The sequence below is a fragment of the Pongo abelii genome, chromosome 10, assembly GCF_028885655.2.
Source record: "Pongo abelii isolate AG06213 chromosome 10, NHGRI_mPonAbe1-v2.0_pri, whole genome shotgun sequence".
Lineage (NCBI taxonomy): Eukaryota > Metazoa > Chordata > Mammalia > Primates > Hominidae > Pongo > Pongo abelii.
The window spans coordinates 117,382,163-117,407,293 of NC_071995.2; the positions used below are offsets into that span (position 1 = coordinate 117,382,163).

At 44.0% G+C, this 25,131-nt stretch overlaps 1 long non-coding RNA gene across 1 annotated transcript; it reads left to right on the plus strand.

Moving 5' to 3' along the window:
• Positions 1–565: 565 nt before the first annotated feature.
• LOC129049249 (uncharacterized) lies at positions 566–6,979 on the plus strand. Its single transcript, XR_008512185.1, has 3 exons — positions 566–898; positions 2,656–2,707; positions 6,775–6,979. It is a non-coding gene; the product is annotated as an uncharacterized LOC129049249 (long non-coding RNA).
• The last annotated feature ends 18,152 nt before the right edge of the window (positions 6,980–25,131 follow it).

The window sequence follows — 25,131 nt, forward strand, 5'->3', positions numbered from 1 at the left end:
TCACTACTATAAACCTTATGCTAGGACAGCACTTGGCACATAGTAGGTGCCCAACAAATAAATGAATGAATCTCACAGCACGTGTGTGGTTTTATCAGATGATGGAATTTGAGCTGAGATTTGTAAGGATGAACAGGATTAATTCAGGAAGAAATAAGTGAGATTAGAGGGTAGTGGAGAGAAGATCCAGGTGGGGAATGCAGCCTACGCAAAGGCTAAGAGGTAGGATAAACGAGGCCCATGTGGTATCAGCTAACATCTACTGCGAGCTGATCCTAGTGCCCTACTACCACACTGCTAAGCACTTTCACGTATTAACTAATTAAAGCCTCATATTAACCCTTGTTACATCTTCCCTTTACAGATGGGGAAACTGAAGCCCAGAGTGGTGAAGTACCTTGCTCAAGGACAGGCTGTACCCCTGACTTGGCTGTTTCTCAGTCCTGCAAGGCTGTAGGGTCTAAGGCTCATATGGGGGGCTGGGGCAGGTAGAGTGTATGTCGCGGCCTGCCCAAAGCCCACTGCTGCCTCAGCTTGGGTGGCAAAGGCCTGGCGTCCCTTCTGCTCTCCAGCCCACAGGAGCCCGCAGGAGCCTGATTTAACCCAGAAGCTGTTTTCACAGGTTTCCATTTTTAGCTCTCTGGACTGGAACGCAATGTTCAATGCACTGTAAACCTCCATGTCAGTTTGATTATACGAGAGGCGTGTGTGGGCTCCTGCTCTCTCGTTTCCATGTCTAATAATAACCCTCTGGATTCTCTTGCCTCTTTTCTTCCAAGGCCCTCAAAGCGTTTCATATGCAACGTCCCATTTAAGCTTCCAGTTCCCCAGGGAGGCAGCTGGTGGCTATTATGTAGAAGGGTTTCCGGGACTATTCAGTTCTCTTCAAATGGAAAAGGTTAGAGTCACCTCTGTCTTAAACATGAGAAGAGAGGAGTCATGACAGAGTGGAGAGATGTATTAAAGAGAGCTGGTGTTTCAGGAATGCCTACTATGTGCATCTTATCTTACCCACCCTGGGGCATGCAGCTGTGAATTGTCTTTTTTTTTAAAAAAATATTTGTTTGTTTATTTATTTATTTATTTATTTATTTATTTTTATGGCTGAGAAAGAAAGTCCAGAGAGACTGACTTATTCACAGTCACATAGCTCATAAGTGATGAACTGTGGATTTGACCTTGGATTCACTGCCAAGGTCTTTGGTTTTTCTTTTGTATCATTACATGAGATGTTCTAGAAATAGATGCAGAGTCAGACCTTCATTCTCTTGGTTCCTAGGCCAAGCCAGCCCTTGTTCCTTTCCTTAGATCTTGACATGAGAAATTTACATGAGAAAATTACAAGGCCAGGTGCGGTGGCTCACGCCTGTAATCCCAATACTTTGGGAGGCCAAGGCGGGTGGAACACCTGAGGTCAGGAGTTCTAGACCAGCCTGGCCAACATGGTGAAACCCCATCTCTACAAAAATACAAAAATTAGCCAGGCATGATGGCAGGTGCCTGTAATCCCAGCTACTTGGGAGGCTGTGGCAGGAGAATCGCTTGAACTCGGAAGGCAGAGGTTGCAGTGAGCCGAGATTGTGCCATTGCACTCCAGCCTTGGTGACAGAGTGAGAATCCATCAAAAAAAAAAAAAAAAAAAAGATCTTTACATGAGAAAATTACAGACTGAAAGGATTATTTATCATCTGTCAATCATCAGTCATCTCTCACCTTTTAAAAAATATTGAAAGTAAGAAACTACTTGTTTGCTTTCCCTTCCATCCCTATTATTCATTCATTCATTCATTCATTCATTTGGCAAGTATTTACTGCTTCCTTTTGTGCTAGGTACTGTGGGCATGCCTGGGATGAAGACAATGTCCCACTCAGAGTTTATTTTGTCCAGGGCGCTGCTAAAGCCCCTGAAACAAGTGCCTTCACCTCTTTGATCCCCAGTGTCCTTATCTGTAGAATGGGGATAATAATGGTTCCTGTTTCATAGGGTCATTGTGAGCTAAGGATGTGTGGGCAGCAAAAATATTTGAGAGTGAGGGAATAGATCAACTTCCAGAGCAGAGGTGAAGGCAGTGAGAGCAGAGATGGGGAGATGTTTTTGGGCAGGATATGCCTAGTTCAATGTTTTGGCATAGGCTTAGGAAGGTGATGCTCTCCACTGTTAAGCTGACCAACTGGTGGACAATATCCATGTCTCACAGACTGACTATCTTGGGGAGGTTGGAGAGTTGAGTTGGTTCAAATCAAAAAGCATTGGTTGAGCACTTACTTGGTGTAGAGAGGCTATGGAGACAGATATACCTGGATTTCAGTCCTAGCTCTATGACAACTGTGTGATGGAACAGCTGTTGCACCTCTCTGGACCTCAGTTTTTGCTTCTGTAAATGGGAAATAAAAACGTCTGCAGGTTCTTGTGAGGATTAGAAGTGATATATAGAAAGCACTTAGGACAGTGCCTGGCACCTGCTGGTGCCCAGTCAATGGATATTATTGCTATGCTGTATGCGGTGCTGACTGAGATTCTGAAGCATTAAAAAGCCTTGAAATGGACGGGTTAGGTCTTCAGGTATAGCTGGATGCAGCTGCTCATATGATGTCATAACGTCGTCTCTATATACCTCTCAGCTCTGCTTTCATTCATATTGGCTTCATTCCCAGGACGATCTTCTTCTCCTGGTGGCAAGATTGTCCTCAGCAGCTCAAGACTCAGGTACTACCCACTAACCCAGTGGAACAAGATATTTTTCCCTCTAGTTATAGAGAAATTCAAAGACTTGAGTCCCATTGGACCAACTTGGGTCTTGTGCCCATCCTTGAACAAATCACTGAGGTCAAGGGTAAACAAAACAAACTGACCAGGTCTGGGGTGTGTCCATCCCTCAAGCTGAAGGATGGGACTATCAGCTTTAAACAAACCATAGGGACTAGGAGTGGGAGAGGGCAGTTTCTCCAAAGGAAAGACAAAATCTTCTTCTAGGTTCTGTTACTAGAAGAAAGGGAATGGTGCTGGACAGGTGTGTTAGGCTGGGTCCTTCCAGAGGCAGACTAGAGATGAGGATTTTGGTCCAAGTAATTTATTTATTAAGAAATACAGGCCAGGCATAGTGGCTCATGCCTGTAATTCCAGCACTTTGGGAGGCTGAGGTGGGACGATTGCTTCACTTGAGTTCAGGAGTTTGAGGTTGCAGTGAGCCATGATCATGCCACTGCAATCCAACCTGGGTGACAGAGTGAGACCTTGTCTCACGAAAAAAAAAAAAAAAAAAAGCAAGCAAACAAGAAGAAATATGCATATGGAAGAAACTACTGGGAGTGCGGAGGCAGGATAAGGATAAGGGGGAGGAAGCCAAGTAAGGGTATGATTTCAGGTGAAGTCCCAGCCTTAGCTTTGCAGTATGTGTAAATCACACATCAGAGTGTGTCCCACCTCCAGGCAAGGAAACTGGCTGTTTGTATCCAAGAACTGGTCATTGGCAATGGGTTTCCCTGGTTATATATACACATTCCCAGGGACTTCTGGGTCTCTGAATAGGGGATACAGCTCACTGGTCAAGGACAGTGCTCTGAAGAAAGTCACAGGTATGAAGTTTTAGCAGCAAAGCACACAGAAGCTCTGGAGTGTACAGAAGTGGTAAAAGGAATCCCAGAGGATCTGGATGGGGCTCTAGCAATGTCTCTGCAATGGGGAAAATCACAGCCCTCTGGAATGGAAGGAGATGAAGGAGGAGTGGAGGAACCAGTGAGGAGATGGGGCAGATGAGATGGTCTCTCATCCTTATCAGGTTGAGGAGGAGAAAGCAAGAGGTGTAGCACAGCCCCCTACCTCCCTGTCCCTCCACCACACCACTGCTAACAATACCCGTCATCACAGTGTCCCTTACAGTCCTCAGCAACATGTTGAGGCCTCACTGTGCAGAAACAAGTGAGGAGGTGATTCAACAAACGGCACAAGCATCAGGGAAGCAAGGGGCTGCTTAGCCCCCTGTGAGATGGATGAGGTTGGCATGAGGTCGCAGGGCCCTGGGAGCTCCGGGTACCCGCCCATGCCAAGGCTGACCCTCCAGCAGCTGGAGGTCTGGAGGCTCAGCAGTCCCTCGGGCTCATTTAGCCCCTAATTGCCTCCTCCCTACCCACCTCTCACCCTTCCAGTGGCTTCTCTATCTATCAGGAGCAGCTATCACCTTCTTGCACCAGCTTTCATCTGTCCCCATTTTACCCAAGCCATCTGGCATTGAAGGTTTCTGCAGAGAGAGCTGAGTGGAAGTGAGAAGGAAGTCAGTGAATGCATCAGACCAAGTCAGCAGCTCTGTCCTCAGTGTCATGGCCACTTGCTCTGCTAATAATTTTGAGGGTGACGAGGTGATTCAGGCCAGGGAAGACAAAATAACAAGAGTCATTTTTTTTGAGCCCTTGCTCAGTGCGAAGTGCTCCACAAGCGTTACTCACGCTATCCTATCCAGCCTTCATAGGAACCAGCATACTAGGGCTCTTTTGGTTAAAAATAATAGAATCCCATGTCAAAATGGCTCCAGGGGGAAAAGATGTTTTAGTCCGTGAAATCGCAAGTCCAGGGGAACGAGGCACAACTCGATCCAGGAGTTTATGTCGCCCGGCCAGTCGTGGTGGCTCACGCCTGTAATCCCAGAACTTTGGGAGGCCGAGGTGAGTGGATCACTTGAGATCAGGAATTTGAGACTAGCCTGGCCAACTTGGAGAAACGCTGTCTCTACTAAAAATACAAAAATTAACCAGGCGTGGTGGCATGCACCTGTAATCCCAGCTACTCAGGAGGCTGAGGCAGGAGAATCGCTTGAACCCAGGAGGTGGAGGTTGCAGTGAGCCGAGATCACGCAACTGCACTCCAACCTGCATAATAGAATGAGACTGTCTCAATTAAAAAAAAAATAATGTCGCCAGTCTTTTTCCATCTTTCTATTCTGTTTTCTTCTGGGTTGACTTCACTCTCAAGCAGCTTCTCTGTCCCCCTTTTTTCAGTGACAGCTAGTTAGCCTCTAGCAGTTATGGGGTACCAGTGACATGCTCAACAAACCCATTGGGAAGGCAGGTTCTCCTTCCCAGAGGCTCATACTATAACTAGGTCTCCAACTTGCATCATTGTTAATCTCTGAACCAATCACTGTGTTTGGACACAGAATATTCTGACTGGCCAAGCCTCAGTCATGTGCCTACATCTGGGACTGGGGGTGGAGTTAGCATCATCTGAAACAGAAGGACTGGGGATGGAGGAGTGGTGCTTCCCCAAAGGAAAAAATCTACATAGTCTTACCAGAAGAGGGGGACTGAGTGATGAGAAGGGGGCATAAAAGATGAGAGGTTCACTAGGCGTTTGTGTTATTATTATTCTCCATTTTAAAAAGATGTATAAAGCAGAGATTCAGACAGATAAAATATTTTTCTTAAGATCACACATCTAGGCCTGGTGTGGTGGCTTACGTCATTAATCCCAGCACTTTGGGAGGCCAAGGTAGGCGGATCACTTCAGGTCAGGAGTTCAAGATCAGCCTGGCCAACACGGTGAGACCTCATCTCTATTAAAAATACAAAAATTAGCCAGGTGTGATGGTGCACGCCTGTGGTTCCAGCTACTCTAGAGGCTGAGGTAGGATAATCGCTTGAACTCAGGAGGCGGAGGTTGCAGTGAGCCGAGATCATGCCACTGCACTCCAGCCTGGGCGACAGAGCAAGACTCTGTCTCAAAAGAAAAAAAAAATCACACATCTAATAAGTGACAAGGTTGTGAATGGATAGCAGTTCAGTCAGATTTCAGAGTCTGAGCTCTTGGCCACCCCTCCAAGGTGCTGCTTTGATGAGACAGGATGTGGTTCTATTCTTGGGGTCTCCAAAGTACTGTGGCATTGCCTGTATCAATAAGTAATGATCCATTTATTGGAAATGAACCTTGGATCAGGAGTTGGAGTCATGGGTTCTACTTCCGTGCTGCCAGCTGTTAGATATGTGACCTTGGGCAAGAAATGGAACTCTGAAGCTCAGTTTCGTCATCTGTATATAGAATGGCATCCCCTCTACCTCACAGGGTAGCTAATTGGATGTGAAAACGCCTCTGCGTCTGCTGTCCCTTTTGTTTGGCATGACATTTCCTCCAGGTTGAGTTAGATGCTCCCTCCTCTGTGCTGTTGCGATGATATATTTATGAGTCTATTTTCTCTTGAGGCCATGGAGAGACTTCATTCATTATTTCAATAAAGATTTTGAATACCTGCTATGTGGTAGTCATTGTGCTATGTCCTGGCTAATTCATCTGATGCCTGGTCATAGTATGTACCAGGTAAATTTTTATTAAACTGAACCTTCCTATTCTCTACCCAATTCAATGTGGGTGGTGCTCTCCATGATCTCATGCCTTCTGCTTCTTACTACTTTTAACCAAACCACCTTCCTGGTACACCTGAAAAAAAATCATAATGTGGGTTTTGGAAAAATATATTTAAAACTTCAGGAATGAGACAGGAGAGAATCAAAGTTATCAATAAAAGACTGGGCATGTTCAGGCCAATCAATCAGGTCCTGAAAAGCAAAAACCAAACAAACAGACAAGACTGGGCAGGAAGGTGATCTCTCTGATAAGCTTCCGGTGGGACTTGCTGGCTTGAGCAGCTCTGGGGGATGGAGTTGCTGGGAGCTTCAGTGGGCCTCATGTCCCTGGCTGGGCATATCCCTCAACCAGGATCTAGGGCTATTTTGCAAAGTTGTCCTGAAACATTGCATGTTCTTACATCAGTGCTTTCTTGAATCCAGCCAGCCCAGGTCCAGGACTTGATATCACCTGTACCACTGTGGCTGTTGGGGACAGCAGGAAGAACACCGACTTGGGGGTCAGGGATCGTGTATTCCAGTCTGGCACTGCCACTTCATTGCGTAACCATTCCGCAAGTGTTTTCCCCTCAGTGGGACTCAATCTGCATCTGTAAATGTAAATAAATTTACATTTATTTTGTTTTGTATTACTGTATTTCTGTAAATAGCACAAACTCCTAGTGGACCTCTTGACTTTTAGGCCTCCTTCTCATGATTCAATCCTCCTCTTCTGAAAAGAATATGTAGATTTCTTTTCCTTTGGGGAAGCACCACTCCTCCAACCCCAGTCCATGTGTTTCAGGTGACGCTAACTCCACCTTCAGCTCCAGATGAAGGCACATGACTGAGGCTCAGATGTTCTACGTCTGTAAAATAATCACGACTAACATTTATTGAATTGAGTGTTTACTATAAGCAAGACACTGTGCTGGGCTCTTTGCCTGTAGCAACTTCTGTGAACTATGCACTGTTACCAGCCCCATATTACAGATGAGACAACTGAGGCACAGCACACATTACATAACCATCCAAAGTTATGCACCTAAGCTCTTAATTACTGCCTGGACCAAAGAGGGAACTTGAGTGTTAAACCTCCTCCACTCACCTCTTCCCCACTGGAAAAGGGAGTGGGTTGCTTTATCAATGACAATCTTTTAGTTGGGTTTGATGCGTGTTCTCTTTAGTAAATATTTAAAAAATTCTAAAACATACAAGTTGTAAAGCACATCTGACATTATTCCTGCCCAACTTCCATACCCCCTTTCTCTGGCTGCACAACCTCTAGTTTCTGTGGGTGAACCACCTGTCCCCATTCTCAGTCTTTGGCATTCTGAATGGGCTGATCCTCCCTCCATTCAGATCTAGCAGATGGATGGTGACTCAGGTCTGACTAATCGGAGCACTCCTCCCTCCTTTGGGCTCTACAGTAATTGCTCCAGAAGTGAATATGTGATCTAAGCCTGGCCAACTCATCTAAAGCTATTAGGAAAGAGAAGCTCCTTTTGCACTGGAGAGTTCTGAGCTTATGGAATGTAAACTCTGGCTTGCTGGGGCCATCTTGTCACCATACTAGAGAAGCCTGTCAAGAGTGAACTCCCTACTAAGGATCACAGGCCTGAGATGTGAAGATGGACAGAATCCTGGTAAAATAGGTTGAGTTCCTGGGTCCAATTATATCAGAAGTTAGTACTATGATGGTATTTTCTGTTCTATGTGCCAATAAATTGTCTTTTTTGTTTAAGTTGCTTTGAGCTGGATTTTCTGTCAGTTTCAATAAAGATGGGGAAGGAGTACTCTCGGCAAAGGAAGGAGACCCAGGTCTTGTGTTTGGCGTCAAATCATGTAGGGTCTTGTAGTTAACGGTGAGGAGTGTGGGCTTCTGCCATGAGGTGGGGACTTTTGTCCTACCCATGGATATATACTTTCTTTCACACCCCTCCCCCTAATTGAGAATCACTGATTGAGGTGAATGTACCAGGTTTTTTTTTTTTTAATACTTTAAGTTTTAGGGTACATGTGCACAATGTGCAGGTTTGTTACATATGTATACATGTGCCATGTTGGTGTGCTGCACCCATTAACTTGTCATTTAACATTAGGTATATCTCCTAATGCTATCCCTCCGCCCTCCCCTCACTCCCAATTTTTTTTTATTTTTTTTGACAGAGTCTTGCTTTGTTGCCCAGTCTGGAGTACAATGGCGCAATCTGAGCTCACTGCAACCTCTGCCTCCCGGGTTCAAGCAATTCTCCTGCCTCAGCCTCCCAAGTAGCTGGGATTACAGGTGCCTGCCCCCACGCCTGGCTGATCTTTTATATTTTTAGTAGAGCCAGGGTTTTGCCATATTGGCCAGGCTGGTCTCGAACTCCTGACCTCAGGTGATCTGCCTGCCTCAGCCTCCCAAATTGCTGGGATTACAGGCGTGAGCCACCACGCCCGGCTGAATGTGCCAGTTTTGGTAGGGATTCTTCTGCTAAGCTAAAAGGTAGTACGGTCAAGTGGTTAAGTGCCTGGGCTTTGGATGGCCAGTGAATCTTCTTATTTCTAGTCCCAGCTTTAACTGCATAAATTATTATTCATACATTCATTCAACTAATATTTATTGAATGTCTACTATAGAGTGGATTTATTACATCGACTCTGCAGAAGGAGGTGGGTGCAATGGAAGTACAGCCACTGGAGAATACCGTTGTGAATGAAATGGATAAAATCTCCTCCCTTCCTTATGGGGACATAAACTAAACAAATAAATAAAATGTATAGTTATGCCAGGATAATCATAGATCCTAAAGAGAAAATTAAAGCAATGTAAGGACCAGGGAGTGCTGGGAAGGCATGGATGGTGGCGGTGGTGGAGGGTGGGTTGCCTTTTAAATAGGGTAGACAGAGAAGGCCTCTCTGTGAAGGGGACATTTCAACAAAGGGCTGAAGGAAGTGAGGCATTTACCTTGGACACATTGTTTAACTTCTCTTAATCTTTCCATGTTTCATTGAATCTAAGATGCGGTTGATAATTGTAAGATGTACAATTATATTGAGTCATTCAGGGAAAGAATGTATGTAGCCAATTAAACTATGAAACAGTGTTGTCTTAAAATGTGTAACATTTATTTTTTATACTTATTGAAAGAGCTCATTTAGACTTATAGATAGCTATTATGTATTATTCCTGCACATACATAAAAAAGGAGAATATAAGAAAAAACAAATTGGTTAAGATATTCTCGAATCCATTGTGCATTTATTTAGACCCAGCTCTTTTGAATAATTTGTGACTTAGTATCATGGATGTCCATGCCTTTTCCCCCCACACAATATTATCCTCTGTGCCCGTAGTCTTCTGGAGGTCACTTGTGTCACTGAAGTTGGAAGCTTGCAGGTGGAGAGGGACAGATAGGGGTTCCTATGCCTCTCCATGGGTCCCAGTTTGTCCTTGCTCTTTCCCGTTTTATGTCCATCTTTGTTTAGGGATGACCTGCTCTGCCGTCCCAGAGTCTAGCACCAGATTCAGAAGCGAAGCTGTCTGTAAACTCTTTAACCAGTTCCTGAAATTGCGTGAGATAAAATCCCTTTAATAATCCCTTATTCTGCATCCCTCCTCGTGGTTCTGCTCTTCTGATTGAATACAGACCAACACATATTTTGGTGCCAGGTGGGGTGCTGCCATAACAAAGCCTAAAATATGTGGCAATAGTTTTGAGACTGAATGACAAACAAAAGATAGGTCTTGAAGAGTCTGTTAGTAGAAGCCTGATGGCTTTGGAGGAGGTTGTTGGTGAGGGCTTAGAGAAGAACGAGGAAATGGTATTAAAAGCTGGAGGAAAGGGGACCCATGTTCTGCAATGGTGGAAAGTTTAACACCAGTATTGCCTATGGTGATGTGGAAAGCAGAAAATAAACCTAATGGCCTAGTGGATTTAGCTAAGGAGAATGTTGAAAGTGTCAACTGGTGGCTTATAACTACATATGGTAAGAACAAAGATAAGATACATGATTTTAAAAAGAATAGTTTAATTTTCAAGAAAAATTTGGAGGAAATACAAAGAAACCAGGGCTTGCTGGGTTTACAGATGGCAAAGATCGCGCAAATTAAAAATAGCCTCAGGCCAAAGATCAAACCCAAGGTGGGCTTATAAGATCCTTTGTTGAGACCTTAGAAAGATTGGAGTACCTTCTGAACAGTCAGATGGCCCTCTGGTGTCTAAAAAGTTGTGAAAGACAGTGTGGGGATTCCTCAAGGAACTGGAACTAGAAATACCATTTGACCCAGCAATCCCATTACTGGGTATACACCCAAAGGATTATAAATCATTCTACTATAAAGACACATGCACACATATGTTTATTGCGGCACTGTTTGCAATAGCAAAGACTTGGAACCAACCCAAATATCCATCAATGATAGACTGGATAAAGAAAATGTGGCACATATACACCATAGAATATTATGCAGCCATAAAAAAGGATGAGTTCATGTCCTTTGCAGGGACATATATGAAGCTGGAAACCATCATTCTCAGCAAACTAACACAAGAACAGAAAACCAAACACTGCATGTTCTTACTCCTAAGTGGGAGTCAAACGATGAGAACACATGGACACAGGGAGGGGAACATCACACACCGGGACCTGTTGGGAGGTGGGGGGCTGTGGGACGGATAGCATTAGAAGAATACCTAATGTAGATAATGGGTTGATGGGTGCAGCAAACCACCATGGCACATGTATACCTATGTAACAAACCTGCACGTTATTCACATGTACCCCAGAACTTAAAGTATTTAAAAAAAAAGAGTATGACTTGTAAGTCCTCTCTTTTAAACAACAGTGTGTCTAAAAATCTTAAAGTTATCGCTACTCGGAGATCCCACAGGGAGCCAGAAAATAAAAGATTTATCGTGGAGATATTTGTAGTTGTTATTTTGTTTAATGGAGTGAACCCCAATAAGACTAATAGGAAACTCACAACACTTTAAAGATAATTGTACTGATGGAAACACCATCAGTTTAGACTAAATGGGTCAGAGACCATATAAAGCAAAAAGAAGTGTTTGAATCCCTAGACTACTATAGGCAGGAAGCAGGCTAAAGAAACTACTCAGTTGCAAACACTAGACATTTCTTATGGAAAAAAGAGGATGGCTCAGAAGGCAGAGCCAAGAGCCAAGGGTATAGAGCCAAGAGACGCGAAGAATCATTCCCAGGCAGTTGGATGGAGCTCTAATTGAGACACCGGCAACATATGCCCAGCTGGGCTCCAGAAATGCTGTGAACCATTGTGTGCCTCCCACTTCTCTCCTTTTAAAATGTCTAACAGTATGCCTGCCTCACCATTGTAGGTTGGGTATGTTGGTGGGGGGGATATATTGCCTCTTTTTAATTTAATTTTTCCAAAGTTTAAATGGCTGGTGGATACCTTGCTTCTTGAGTTCACAGGTCTCTGGATCAAGAGAAGCGCACTCAAGGAGCTGTACTTGTGGAATTTCAGTTGAAGAGCCTGACCTATACTTGAACTTGATTTAGACAAAGGGATCCTGGAACAGCCTGATGCCATTCTAAATGATATTTACAGGGGTCCTTGTGGGGTGGAGGTGAGTGTTTGTTGCATGTGGGTTGAATATATAGGATTTGTGCCATGAGTGCAAACTAAAGTGGTTTTATTCTTTCTCTCTTTATTTATTTAGAGATGGAGTCTCACTCCGTTGCCCAGGCTGGAGTGCAGTCATGCAATCTCAGTGGTTTTAAACATGTCCACACATTCTTTCACACTCTTGTGATCAAGAGATGAAGTCTATATTTCCTGTCCTTCCATCTGGGTGGGCCCTTGTGACCATGTTGATGAATAGAATGCAGTGGAGGTGACACTGTGTGATTTCCAAGACTAGGTTAGGACAGAAAGCCAAGGCGGCATCTGCCAGCTTCCCTGGGGACACTTACTCTGGGAAACTTCAGTCACCACGTAAGAAGTATGCTACCTTGGCTGGGCACGATAGCTCTCGCGTGTAATCTCAGCACTGTGGGAGGTTGAGACAGATGGATCACTTGAGGCCAGGAGTTCAAGACCAGCCTGGCCAAATGGTGAAACCCCAGCTCTGCTAAAAATACAAAAATTAGCTGGGTGTGGTGGTGCATGCCTGTAATCTCAGCTACTCAGGAGGCTGAGGCAGGAGAATTACTTGAACCCTGGAGGTGGAGCTTGCAGTGAGCCAAGATCATGCCACTGCACTCCAGCCTGGGCAACAGTGAGGCTCTGTATTAAAAAAAAAAAAAAGTATGCTACCCTGAAGGGACCATGTAGAGAGGCCAGATAAAGAAGAGATGTCCAAAGAGGCCCAGCTCTTTGGACATGTCTGTTCCAGCACTCAGTTGTCTGAATCATCCCAGCCCAGGTACCAGATATATGAATGAAGAGGCCTTTGAGATGACCCAGGTCTCAGTTACAATGATTGTCACTGCAAGCGAGACCCCAAGCAAAAGCTGCCCATCTAGGCCTAGTCAACCCACAGAGTCAGGAGAGAAATAAGTGATTGCTATTGTTTTAAGCCACTGTTTGGGGGAGGTTTGTTATGCAGCAATATATACCAGATCATGTTACCAAGAGCATTGGTGATGTAGCATTTCTTGAGAGATGGTCCCTACTATTGACTACAGGGCTTGCATTCTAGCCTCTGACACCCAGCCTGCAAGTTTCAATGCCAGTGCTTCCTTCATCTTACCAGAAAGTGTCAAAAGAAGGTTCTCTGAACAACAGTTGGGACTCATGGTCCTTGCCCGTGTGGTCCTGACATGATTGACTGCAGTGTTGAAATGGTGCTGTTGTCTGCTCAGGCCATAAGGAAAACCAATCAAGTTTGCTTCTCCGCAGGTGGTATCTATTACATCCCAACCGCCATCTGATTTACATGATGATGGGATGTCATTGATTCCAAGACCCACACCAATATAATAAATGTAACAGATTGCAACTTGGGATGATGATCTCAGCCATAAAGTTGGAATAATGGTGTCTATCTGTGGTATGGAGGGAGTCTCCAACACAGCCGAGGCCCAAGATAGACTACCAGTAAGCAGGGGCTGCCAGCACAGAGGTGTATTATTACATCGACTCTGCAGAAGGAGGTGGGTGCAAGGTAGTGAGTCAGATGCCAGGCGTAGAGACCCCAGGGAAAGGAAGAGAAAGCCAGAGCAGAGAGACGAGGCCCGAGGAAATGGCTCAGCTAATGCAATGCCAGGACCTCATGAAAAGCAATGTGTCAGAAATGCCTTGTTTACTCGAGTGAAAAAATCAAATTAAACTTTGCATTCAGGAGTGGGGCTGCTCCAGGCCAGGAAACAACATCAGCCTGACTGGGAAAGTCTGCTGTGCTCCCTCAGCCCCAGCAAAGCCAGGAGCTGCCAGGGAGGCCTGCTGTGCTCTCCTAGGGCTGTTCTCTGTCTCAGACTTGATGTTTAAACATCTCATGTGGTTCTATGTGGTAACAGCCGTCCCTTTTTCTGTCTCTGGGTGGAGCCCTTTTCTTCTCCTAGAGAAGAGGTCTTGTTTATTCCAGACTTCTTCATTCCTCAGAGAAAGTCAAGAGAGTTGCATGAAAGCAGCAAAGAAGGACTGTGATTAACATTTTATAAAGGCGAGGTGCAGTGGCTCACGCCTGTAACGCCAACACTTTGGGAGGTCAAGGCAGGAGGTTTGCTTGAGCCCAGGAATTGGAGGCTGCAGTGAGCTATGTTGGAGCCACTGCATTCCAGCTGGGTGATAGAGCAAGACCCTGTCTAACAAAAAAAAAAAAAAAAAAAAAAAAAAAAAATTGTAGCTGCAGGATGTTTTGATCAGATGAAATCTCATTACAAACTCTAACACAGAAAGCAGATCTTTTTTTGCTGTTGTTGAGATGGAGTCTTGCTCTGTGACCCAAACTGGAATGCAATAGCATGGTCTTGGCTCAACTGCAACCTCCATCTCCTGGGTTCAAGCCATTCTCCTGCCTCAGCCTCCCCAGCAGCTGGGATTATAGGCACGCACTACCATGCCCAGCTAATTTTTGTATTTTTAGTAGAGACGTAGTTTCACCATGTTGGGCAGGCTGGTCTCGAACTCCTGACCTTGTTATCTGCCCACCTCGGCCTCCTAAAGTGCTGGGATTACAGGCGTGAGCCACAGCACCCAGCCAAAAAGCAGATCTTTAAAGGAACTCTGGCACAATCATTTTGGACAGCATTTTTGCAACACCTAATAAAGCTAAAGAAACATGGGCACTTCGTATGTCCTAGCAATTCCACTCATTGGTATATCCCTAGAGAACTGCTTCTCAAACTTCAATGCGGAGATGAAGAAACTGGAGATCTTATTAAAATATAGATTCTGATTCAGGAGGTCTGGGATGGGGCCACAGAGTCCGTATTTCTAACCAGCTCCCAGGTGAGGCTGATGCCCCTAGTTCTCTGACCACACTTTAAATAGTGAGGCCCTAGAGAACTGTTTTCTAAACTTTTTCTTTTGGCTGTGACTGCCAGTAAGAAATATATTCTACATTGCAATCCAGTACATTCTTATCTATAATTGAAACAGAAGTTTTATGAAGCAATACTAACCCTTGGTATATGATGTGCTCTAATATTAATCTTCTCTTTTGAAAATAAAACCTCAACAAAAAACAACAAAGCAGTGCTGACCATAAAGCCACCAGAATGATTTTATTATTCGCTAGTGGGTCTCAAGCCACAATTTGAGAAACAGAACCTAGAGAAATTCTCATAAAGTACAGACCAGGAGACATGAAGTTTCACTGATGCATTGTTTGTAATAATAAAAGAATTGGAAAAAAACAAAACAAAAACCCAAAATGTCTATCCATAGGAGAGTATATCAATACATCTGTGATCTATGCACACAGTAGAATAGTGAAAATGAATGAATTCGAACCACACAAATCAGCGTGTATCTTGAAAACGATGTAAAGTAAAAATTCAAAGGATCCTTTGGCAAAGCATATGTGTTACAGGACATCACGTATATACAGTTTAGACAGAGGTAAGAGAATTCTATTTGTTACTTAGGAAGTCATACATATGTAGTAAAGGTATAAAAGCTCGTAAGGGAATTATTAACACCAAATTCAGGACAGTGTTTGCCTCTTGTGGGGAGAGCGGAACGGGATTGGGGTGCCGTGGGGCTTCATTAGTATTTGTAAAGCTACATTTCCCAAGATGGTTGATGAGTTCATGGTGCTCATTATATTAGCCCCTATCCTTTTTTTTGCAGGCATGAGTCATTTCATAATAATTACAATTTTAAAAAGAAAGCGAAAGAACGGGAGTTCTTGGGTTTAAATCTGTAGGGGATTGTATTCGTTTCCTAGAGTTAGCATACGTTACTAAAAACTTAGTGGCTTAAAACACTGGAAATTTGTTATTTCACCATTCTGATGTCCAAAAGTGTGAAATCAAGGTGTATTGGTAGGGTTGGAGGCTCTGGAGGCGCCAAGGAAGAATTGATTGCAAGCTTCTCTTGTAGCTTCTGGTGACTGGCAATGCTCAACATTCCTTGGAGAGGAGATTCATAACTCCAGTCTCTGCCACCATGTTGACATGTCCTTCTCTCTGAGTCTCCAATCTCCCTCTCCTTCCTCTTATAAGGACAACAAGCATTGGATTTAGGCTCCACCCTAAATCCAGTATGATCTCATCTGGAGATCCTTAACTTAATTATATCTGCAAAGACTCCATTTCCAAATATGTTCACATTCACAGGTACTACAGGTTAGGTGTTAGACATATGTTTTCAGGGGTCAAAATTCCACCCACTATAGGGGTATAAAACTCTGTCCTTTCAACTCTTTTCTCTCAATATTATTATGAATTTTTTGCTCATGCAGGATTTCTCAACCTTGGCACTGTTGACATTATGGGTTGAATAATTCTTGGTTATGGGGGGCTTTCCTGTGCCTGAAGGATGTTTAGTAGCATCCGTGACCTCTACCCATTAGATACTAGTTGCACCCCCATGCCCACCAGTTGTAGCAACCAAAAATGTCTCCACACATTACCGTATGTCTCCCAGGGGTAGGGCCAAGATAAAATACAGTATCCTCAGTTAAATGTGAATTTCAGATAAACAATGAAAAAATTTTTAGTATATTGCAAATATTGCATGGGACATACTTATATTAAAAATTATTCATTGTTTTTACTGGGTAGCCTGTTGTTGCGTTGAATCTGACAAACCTGGCTAGGGGGCAAATTTACCCCTGGTTTAGAATCACTGGCTAAGAACCATCATTACAAATTCATATTCCTGAATTGCTTACTCTGTGTCCACAACTATGCTAAGTTCTGTCCATGACTTACTGCATTTACCTTTTGCAAAAGCTCTGAGAAATAGGTGGTATAATTATCTCCAGCAAATAAGTAGAAGGGTTAAGTTTTGAACCCAAATCAGTGTTTTCAAGTTGGGTAGGGATAGGGGGATGACTGCTTGGCAAGCTGTGAACGCATCGTGTGCTTGGGGGAAAATGGTGCTGATGTCTAGACCATCATAGTGAGAGGTACTAGATTAGAAAGAATGAGAACTGCAAAAGGGGGAGGGCTAGAAGAGAAGGTGGGAGGGTCTAGGAGGAGCTGCTTGTTGAAGATGGGATATTATGGGTGATCCTGGGTTGTGAGACCTTTCACCAAGAGGGGAATCCACTGAGTTGTGAGCTATGATGGGAAGGCCCAGTGTTTGGCAGACCTGCATTGGAATGTTGGTTTCACCACTCAGCATGGCCTTGGGTAGATGTTGTAGAGACAACAGTATTTGACATTTGTGCACTTCATGTGTGCCAGTCCTGCTTTAAGTGCCAGCCCTACATTATCTCATTTAATCCTCAGAGGATGCCCTTAGGGTAAGTCATTTTACAAATGAGGATGCCAAGGTTTAAGAGAGGTTAAGAAATGTGCCCCATATTGCAGGACCATTCTCCAGGTGGTCTTAGACCAACCCATTTCTCACTGGGAGATACACCATGGAATACTGTGCAGCCATAAAAAAGAATGAGATCATGTCTTTTGTGGGAACGTGGATGGAGATGGAGGCTATTATCTTTAGCAAACTAATGCAGGAAAAGAAAACCAAATACTGCATGTTCTCACTTATAAGTGGAAACTAAATGATAAGAACTTATGAACAAAAGAAGGAAACAGCAGACTCTGGGGTCTACTTGAGGGCGGGAGGAGGAAGAGAAGCAGAAAAGATAACTATTGGGTACTGCACTTAATACCTGGGTGATGAAATAATAGGTACAACAAACCCCCGTGACATGTGTTTAACTATGTAACAAACCTTCACATGTACCCCGAACCTAAAATAAAAGTAAAAAAAAAAAAAGAATAATTGTAGAATGCACTGGGAATGCAACATCTTGAGAGAGGGCAGGACTGGCCTCAACAGTTTAGTCTCTGCTCCAGACTTCTAGAAATAGTATATCCTTCAATGTTCTAGCGCAGTGCATTCTTTTCCCTGCGGGGTATAAAGCCCAGGGCAGGCTGCTTCCTGGGGTCCTTCAACTGTGGTGCAAATGGGGCATACACAGACAAGATTCCATCGGCCCTGGGTGGCGTTCCTGAACCTTAGGGGCCTGGCTCACCATGAATCCTCAGCTTCTGTTGTCCCTTGCTGCCTATCTGTAAGTAATTAACCTGCTTCATGCAACTTGTTGGTGTGAGTGTTGTATCTCACCAGACTTAGGCAACTGGTAATTAGCACACAGTGAAACTGCTTCACACATATCATGAGCTAGTGAGGGGCAGAGCTAGAGCTCCCACCAGGGACTGTGGGATTCCAGAGTCCATGTTTTGAAATCACTGTTCTCCTTTGTCTTCCCTCAACACCTCTTAAGTCTCAGTTTCCTTCTCTCTCCAATAGAAGTAACACTCCTTCCCTCTTACATTCGCTCTTACAGTTTTTTGTTTTTTTTAAGATGGAGTCTTGCTCTATCACCCAGTCCGGAGTGCAGTGGTGCGATCTCAGCACACTGCAACCTCCACCTCCTGGATTCAAGCAATTCTCCTGCCTCAGCCTCCTTAGTACCTGGGACTACAGGTGTGCGCCAACATGCTTGGCTAATTTTTGAATTTTTAGTAGAGATGGGGTTTCACCATGTTGGCCAGGCTCTTCTTGAATTCCTGACCTCAGGTGATCCACCAGCCTCAGCCTCCCAAAGTGCTGGGATTACAGGCGTGAGCTACTGCACCTGGCCCCCCTCTTATAGTTGTTCTTAGGACTAAATGAGTGAGTCTAAATCATAGGGCCTAGCACAGAGTTACTGGCACTTATTATTATTAAGGGAGGAGGAGAGAGGCCTGAAGCTGTCGTCCCTCCTACCCTCCTCACAGGATATGTGTGTTTATCGGGGACAGTATCTCATTCATCTTTTTCACTTCATTTTTAAACTAAGGTACAATGAGCACTTACTATATCCCAGGCACAGTTCTAGACCCTAAGCATGCAGTTACAACTAAGACACAATTGCTATCATTAGAGTTTAGCATTTCCCCACCAGGCCTGGAGCCTGTAGTAGGCCCACAAGAAATACCTGCTGAATGAATGAATAAAAGAACCCAGAGAACAAATGGGTTCTGCCTTCCCAACAGAGGTGTGGATTCAGCTGTGAGAATTGCCAGGGGCTGGTCCTGGGATAATGGATTAGCACTGTCTTCCATTAAGGGTGATTTCATCCATCTGAAGGATGGAGATAATAATATATTCCTTGCAAGGCTGTTGGGTGGCTTAATTAACTAATATATATAAAGTGCCTTCAAAGCCACAGATGAAAAGCAAGGTAAAAAGGCCTTGCGCTATTGGTATTAATAATTTACTGTACCCCTGTGCTGGGTCTTTTAGATGTGTTTCTTGTACTTCTTGAAAAAGTAGCACCTAGTTTTGAGATAATTAAACCCTAGATAAAGATCATCTACTTCTCGAGTAGAGCAAAAACAAGCCCTTTTTCCTCTTTGCTTGGCTGCTGTGTTTTCCTTGTATTCAGGTAAGCTGAGATTTTCTTTGTATCTATCATTTAAGGCAGGCATTTTAGCTTAAAATCTTCCTGGGGCCTCATCTGGGCCTATGAAATTGTTAGAAGGGCCACAAGAGCATCAGCATAATTAACTGTAGATTTGCATGCAATTTGCATATTATTTGAGTGCCCTGTCTTGGTCTGCGAGGTTATACATTACTTGATTTCCAGAAGCTTTGTCATTTCTGTTTATATCATCATGGAAGTGGCAAAGATCTCAGCTCATACTAGGTACTCATTCCTCCAGAACCATTTTAGGGATAGGGGAAAGGACATTTATTAGAACTTTCTACGTGATTGCAAACTGGTTAATCCACTGGTTCTCAAGTTTGCTGTACTCTGGAATCACCCAGGGAACTAAAAAATACTGATGCCTGTGCCCCATGCTCAGAGATTATGGTGTGATTGTTGTGGGGGTGTGGGCAGCCTTAGCATCAGGAGCTTCACAACTTCTCCAGGTGATTCCAAGGTGCAGCAAAGAACTGAGAACTACTTATTTCATCCTCATAACAAACCCAGGAAGTAGTGCTCTCCAACCCATGTTCAAGGTGTAGAAACTGAGATTTAGAGAATTAGGAGAAAGTAATTCATTATTATTAATGTTCATAGCTGATCATTCTTATGCGCCAAATTCTGTGTTAAGCACATTGTGTGTTTAATTCTTACAATGACTCTTTCAGTCAGAGATTAATAGATTGCTTTTAAAGACGACCAAATGGAGGCACAAAAAGCAGATAATCTGCCCAAGTTCTCCCAATTGGCAAGAGACCACCTACAGGGGAGAAAAGACTGCATGGAGGAGGATGACACTGTGTTGGGATTTGAATTTTTGTTTAAACCTTATGCAGGATCCAGCTTGGATATCTCTTGAGGATCCTAGGTTTTGTTTCTCCATGCTTAGCATAGAGCTGGGTTCTTGGCAAGCACCTAGAAAATACTAATGGGTGGCATGGAGTAATTAGGGCCAAAGAGTGGATGCTCCAGGCAATAAGGAGTAAGACTTTTTCACTTGGTGGGCCTGTTCTCTCCCACCTTCTAATATTTATCGAGCTCTGTTCCAGAGACACAGGACAGACAAGGGCTATTACGTAGCATACATCATTTGGCAGCCAATATTGGATTGGAGTTTTGAGTTAGCCTGCAGAAGTCGGGCACTGCTGTTTTTTCCCTGTAAAATGAACTGAAGGTGATGTGAGGGAATAGTCAGTTTCTGCACACTGAAGGGAAGGATGGTGACTGTTTATTTATTTATTTATTTAATTTTTTTTTTTTTTTTGAGACGGCATCGCGCTCTGTCGCCCAGGATGGGGTGCAATGGCGTGATCTCGGCTCACTGCAACCTCCGCCTCCCGGGTTCAAGCAATTCTCCTGCCTCAGTCTCCCGAGTAGCTGGGACTACAGATGCCTGCCACCATGCCCAGCTAATTTTTGTATTTTTAATAGAGACGGGGTTTCACCATGTTGGCCAGGATGGTCTTGATCTCTTGACCTCGTGATCTGCATGCCTCGGCCTCCTAAAGTGCTGGGATTACAGGTGTGAGCCACCGCACCTGGCCTGCTATTTATTTATTTGGAGGGCTTTTCTCCCCTTCTTATGTGGGAGGTGGCAAGAGGAAGGGAATTTTATCATGTTCATCCAGCCAAATGTGCTCCCAAGTGGAGTGGTTTGGTGCCATGCCATTCAAATATAAATTTATTCATTCAGCTGGGTGTGGTGGCTCACGCCTGTAATCCCAGCACTTTGGGACACTGAGGCAGGCAGATTACTTGAGGTCAGGAGTTCGAGACCAGCCTGGCTAACATGGTGAAACCCCATCTCTACTAAAACTACAAAAATTAGCCGGGTGTGGTGGTGGGCGCCTGTAATCCCGCTACTCTCGAGGCTGAGGCAGGAGAATTGTTTGAACCTGGGAGGCGGAGGTTGCAATGAGCCGAGATCGCACCACTGCACTCCAGCCTGGGTGACAGAAGAAGACTCCATCTCAAAAATAAAAATTAAAATAAAAATAAATAAATTCATTCATTTAATATTTTTTGAGCTCCTGCCAGGTGCCTGGCACTATTGTAGATGATGGGGACACATTAAAAAATGAGGCAAAGCCCCTTTATCTAGGGTGACCTGAATGATGAGAAGCAGCAAGTCGTGTATAGATCTGGAGGAATAATGTTCCAGGCAGAGGGAACAGCCAGTGTAGAGCTTGAGATGGGAATGAGCTTGGGGGTAGGGGGAGTTAAGGAACAGCAGGACATAATGTGGCTCACAGAGGCTGAAGTGGGGAGAGGGTCAGAGAAGTGGGTAGGAGGCAGATCACACCATGCCCTGTCACCATAAGGCATTTGAATGTTACTCTGAAGGACATAGGAAGCCATTGGATGATTTTAAGCAGGGAAGCGACATAATCCAACTTATTTTTGAAGGATCATTCTGGCTGCTGTTGGGAGAATAGAGGGGACAGGAGTAGAAGCCTGGAGCTGAGTTAGGAAGTGCTGAAACAGTCCAGGTGAGAGATGGTGGCCGTTTGAACCAGGGGGTAGCAATGGAAATGGCTAGACGTGGATGTACTTGGCATGGGGAGCTTGCAGAACTTGCTGATTCATTTACTGTGTTGATTGAGAAAAAGAGAGGAATCAAGGTTGACTCCTGCCTTTTCGGCCAGAATAGACTGAAGTATTATCTCCTATAATGGAAAAGACTGAATGAGACGCAGTTCATAAACAAGTAAATCTGAAAAACATCACCTATTGTATTTTCTTTTTAGTAAATTCACAGTAGCATATTAAAGTTCTGAGATGTCCTGCATTGAGGAGATCTGCTTAACATTGGCTAACCTAGTGCTTCCCAAAGTTATTTGATCAAGCAATTGTCTGTCTTTGCCACACAGAACATGCGGTAAGATTCTGCAGACTTTCCTTGAATAACATCAGTATTAGCATGTTAAAATCTTGTGTGTGTGTGTCTGACTTTGTCGGCCTACATTGGGGAAGTGACTTGCAGTTGTGCAGTGTTCTGTATTCTGATAGATGTGCTTTTGCTCTTTGCACCTCCAAATACTTCCCCAAATTAAGCCACCATCTTCTTTCATCTAACTTGTATTCCTGCCTCTAGCCTAATGCAAGCATATCTCCACACCAAATCAGAGAGAGCTAATAGGAAGAATCTGACTGTGCCACTCCCCTGTGTAAAACCTTCAATGGCTCCCCACTGCCTTCTGGATGAATACCAAATGCTTTACTATGGCTTTGCCATACGCTTGATAATATGGCTTCTGCTTGTTTTCCCAGATACCCTTTTGCTCTGTGTTCCAGCTAAACTGAACTTTTTAAAGCTTTTGTGTGCTCTCCCACTCCTGAGTTTTAGTACATGCTCTTCCTTCTTCCTGGAATACTGTCCAAACTCCTTTTACTCAATCTTTAGGTATTATCTTGCATAGCACCTTTCTTGGAGGAATCTCCTGTTTTCTCATGATTGAGGCGGGCATTCCTTGTTCTCATGGTCTCCCTAGCTTTTATAGAATTTATCACATGACATTTTCGTTTGTCTCTTTCCTGCCAACAATTGAGCTCGATGACAGCATGGCTGATTGTCTTGTTTCCCATGAAAACCCCAAGTGCCTAGCACAATGCCTGGCACAGAGTAGATTTTAATTTATTTTATTCACTGAGTGAGTGTAGCTCCCTGGATCCTTATCAAATCCAAGCTACTGACAGTTCCCTATTCTTCTGCTCCTTAGCACTGGATGTCAGCATCCTGATCTGGGAGTCTTAAAATTGTCACAGAGTTAGGAGGCTCAGAAGGTCATTGAATCCTTCCCTCTGTCTTTAGGCTTAATACTGCTCAGAGGTCATCCATGATTTGATGGTCTCCTTTTACAGATGGGGAGTCTGGAGGTCATGGGACATTGACCAAGACACTGATTCAATTTAGCAAGCCTGTGCTGGGAGTTCAAGATAAATAAGACATAGTTCATGTCTTGGGGAGCATGCAGACAGGGAAATAGACTCACAAATAAAGTTCAGGAAAGAAAATGCTGAAATGGAGATTTTTGGAGCATTTTGTGGGAGTATAGAAGAGGGAACAATTAACACAGCTCTGAGCCAGCCAAGGGATTGGAGAAGCTCTAGGAGAAAAAATAATACTTAACCTTGACTTTTAGAGGTGGCTAGGAATTTTCCAGCTAGGAATCTCAGGATGGGAGTGTGAAAGGAGGATGCTCAGGGTAAAGGAAGGACATGGAGATGTGAGGGTTGGTGGCATATTTGGGGACCAATGAGTCATATGCCTACGGGATCCAGGCATGATTGAGACTAAGTGTGTATTAGTTAGGATGCTTTTGCCTATGAGTAAAAGAAAGCTCTGTCAGAAAGGGTTCAAATATTAGGAAAGAAATATTTTGCATCACAAGAAGTCTGGAGGGAGATGATTCCAGAGTGGCTAATTCAGTAGCTCAGCTAGGTCACTAAGAACTCAAAGTTTTTCCGTATTTCCACACTGGCATTCCAGTGAAGGAATTTGAGTCTGTGTTCTCCTCTGTTGATTTTTCTAGTTTTATTCAGTGAGGGAGATATATCCCAGAGGACCCACCAGCCCTCTTACCCCCCAAGTCCCGTTGGTTAGGATTTTATCACGTGCCTAAGCCTAAGCGAGCCTCTAGAGAGGGATGTGTGCCCACCATGATTGACTTAGGCTAATCAAGATTCACACCGACACCCAGGGTTGGGGAGGGACACCCAGTGCACGTGGCTGCTCAATAGATGAACAAAATCTGTTAGCAAGAGGCAGGAGGTTACTAGAATAGGCAGCCAGTTTTGGCCACTGACAAAGACCTGGAGCACCTGAGCTTTGTCCTGAGCTCTGGCCCAATGTTGCCACAAGGGAAGGGACCTAGCATTGTCAGACCTCGCAATTCTTAAAAACAATAAAATCCAGAACTAGAGATTTTTCACGCAAAGTCTTGTGATTTCCAAATGTCGACAACCAGCTCAGATAAAAAACAATTTGTTTAGTCCAAATAAAGTGTTTGTGGTCAGACAATCATATATATACAGAGTCTAGAGGGAAGGACTTCCTTCAGCACGATTTCAATTCTCTTCCCCGCTGCAGAAATGAACACCTTTAGCAGTGCACCTGTCATTCCAGACCTTTCATTTTTCTCTGAACTTGCATACACTAAGTATACATAGATAGTTTTGTTTTCTTGGTGTGTATTTAACCTCAGTGGGATCTTACTATGCATATTGATTTACAACAAGCCCTTTTCAGTTAACAATAGTGTCTCAGAGATTTTTCCATGTCAGTTCATAGAGATTCATGAAAGAGAGAGAGATTGAGTCATGGCAGTTATGCCTGTTTAGAATACACTGTTCCCTGGCAGTGCAAGTGACAAGTGATATTCCCCAGCACTAGATGGTGATACAGCTAGAGCCGTGCTGTCCAGTATGGAGGCCACTAGTCCCACGTGGCTGCTGAGCATTTGGAATGTGTCTAATCTCAGTTGAAATGTGCCGCAAGGTATAAAATACACACTGGGTTTCAAAGACTTCGTATGAATGAAAGGATGTAAATTATCTCATTTATAATTCTTCATAATGTCACAGGTTGATGTTATATTTAGGACATATTGGGTTACATAAAATGTATTATTAAAATTAATTTTGGAGCCAGGCATGGTGGCTCATGACTGTAATCCCAGCACTTTGGGAGGCTGAGTGGGGAGGATACCTTGAGTCTAGGAGTTTGAGATCAGCCTGA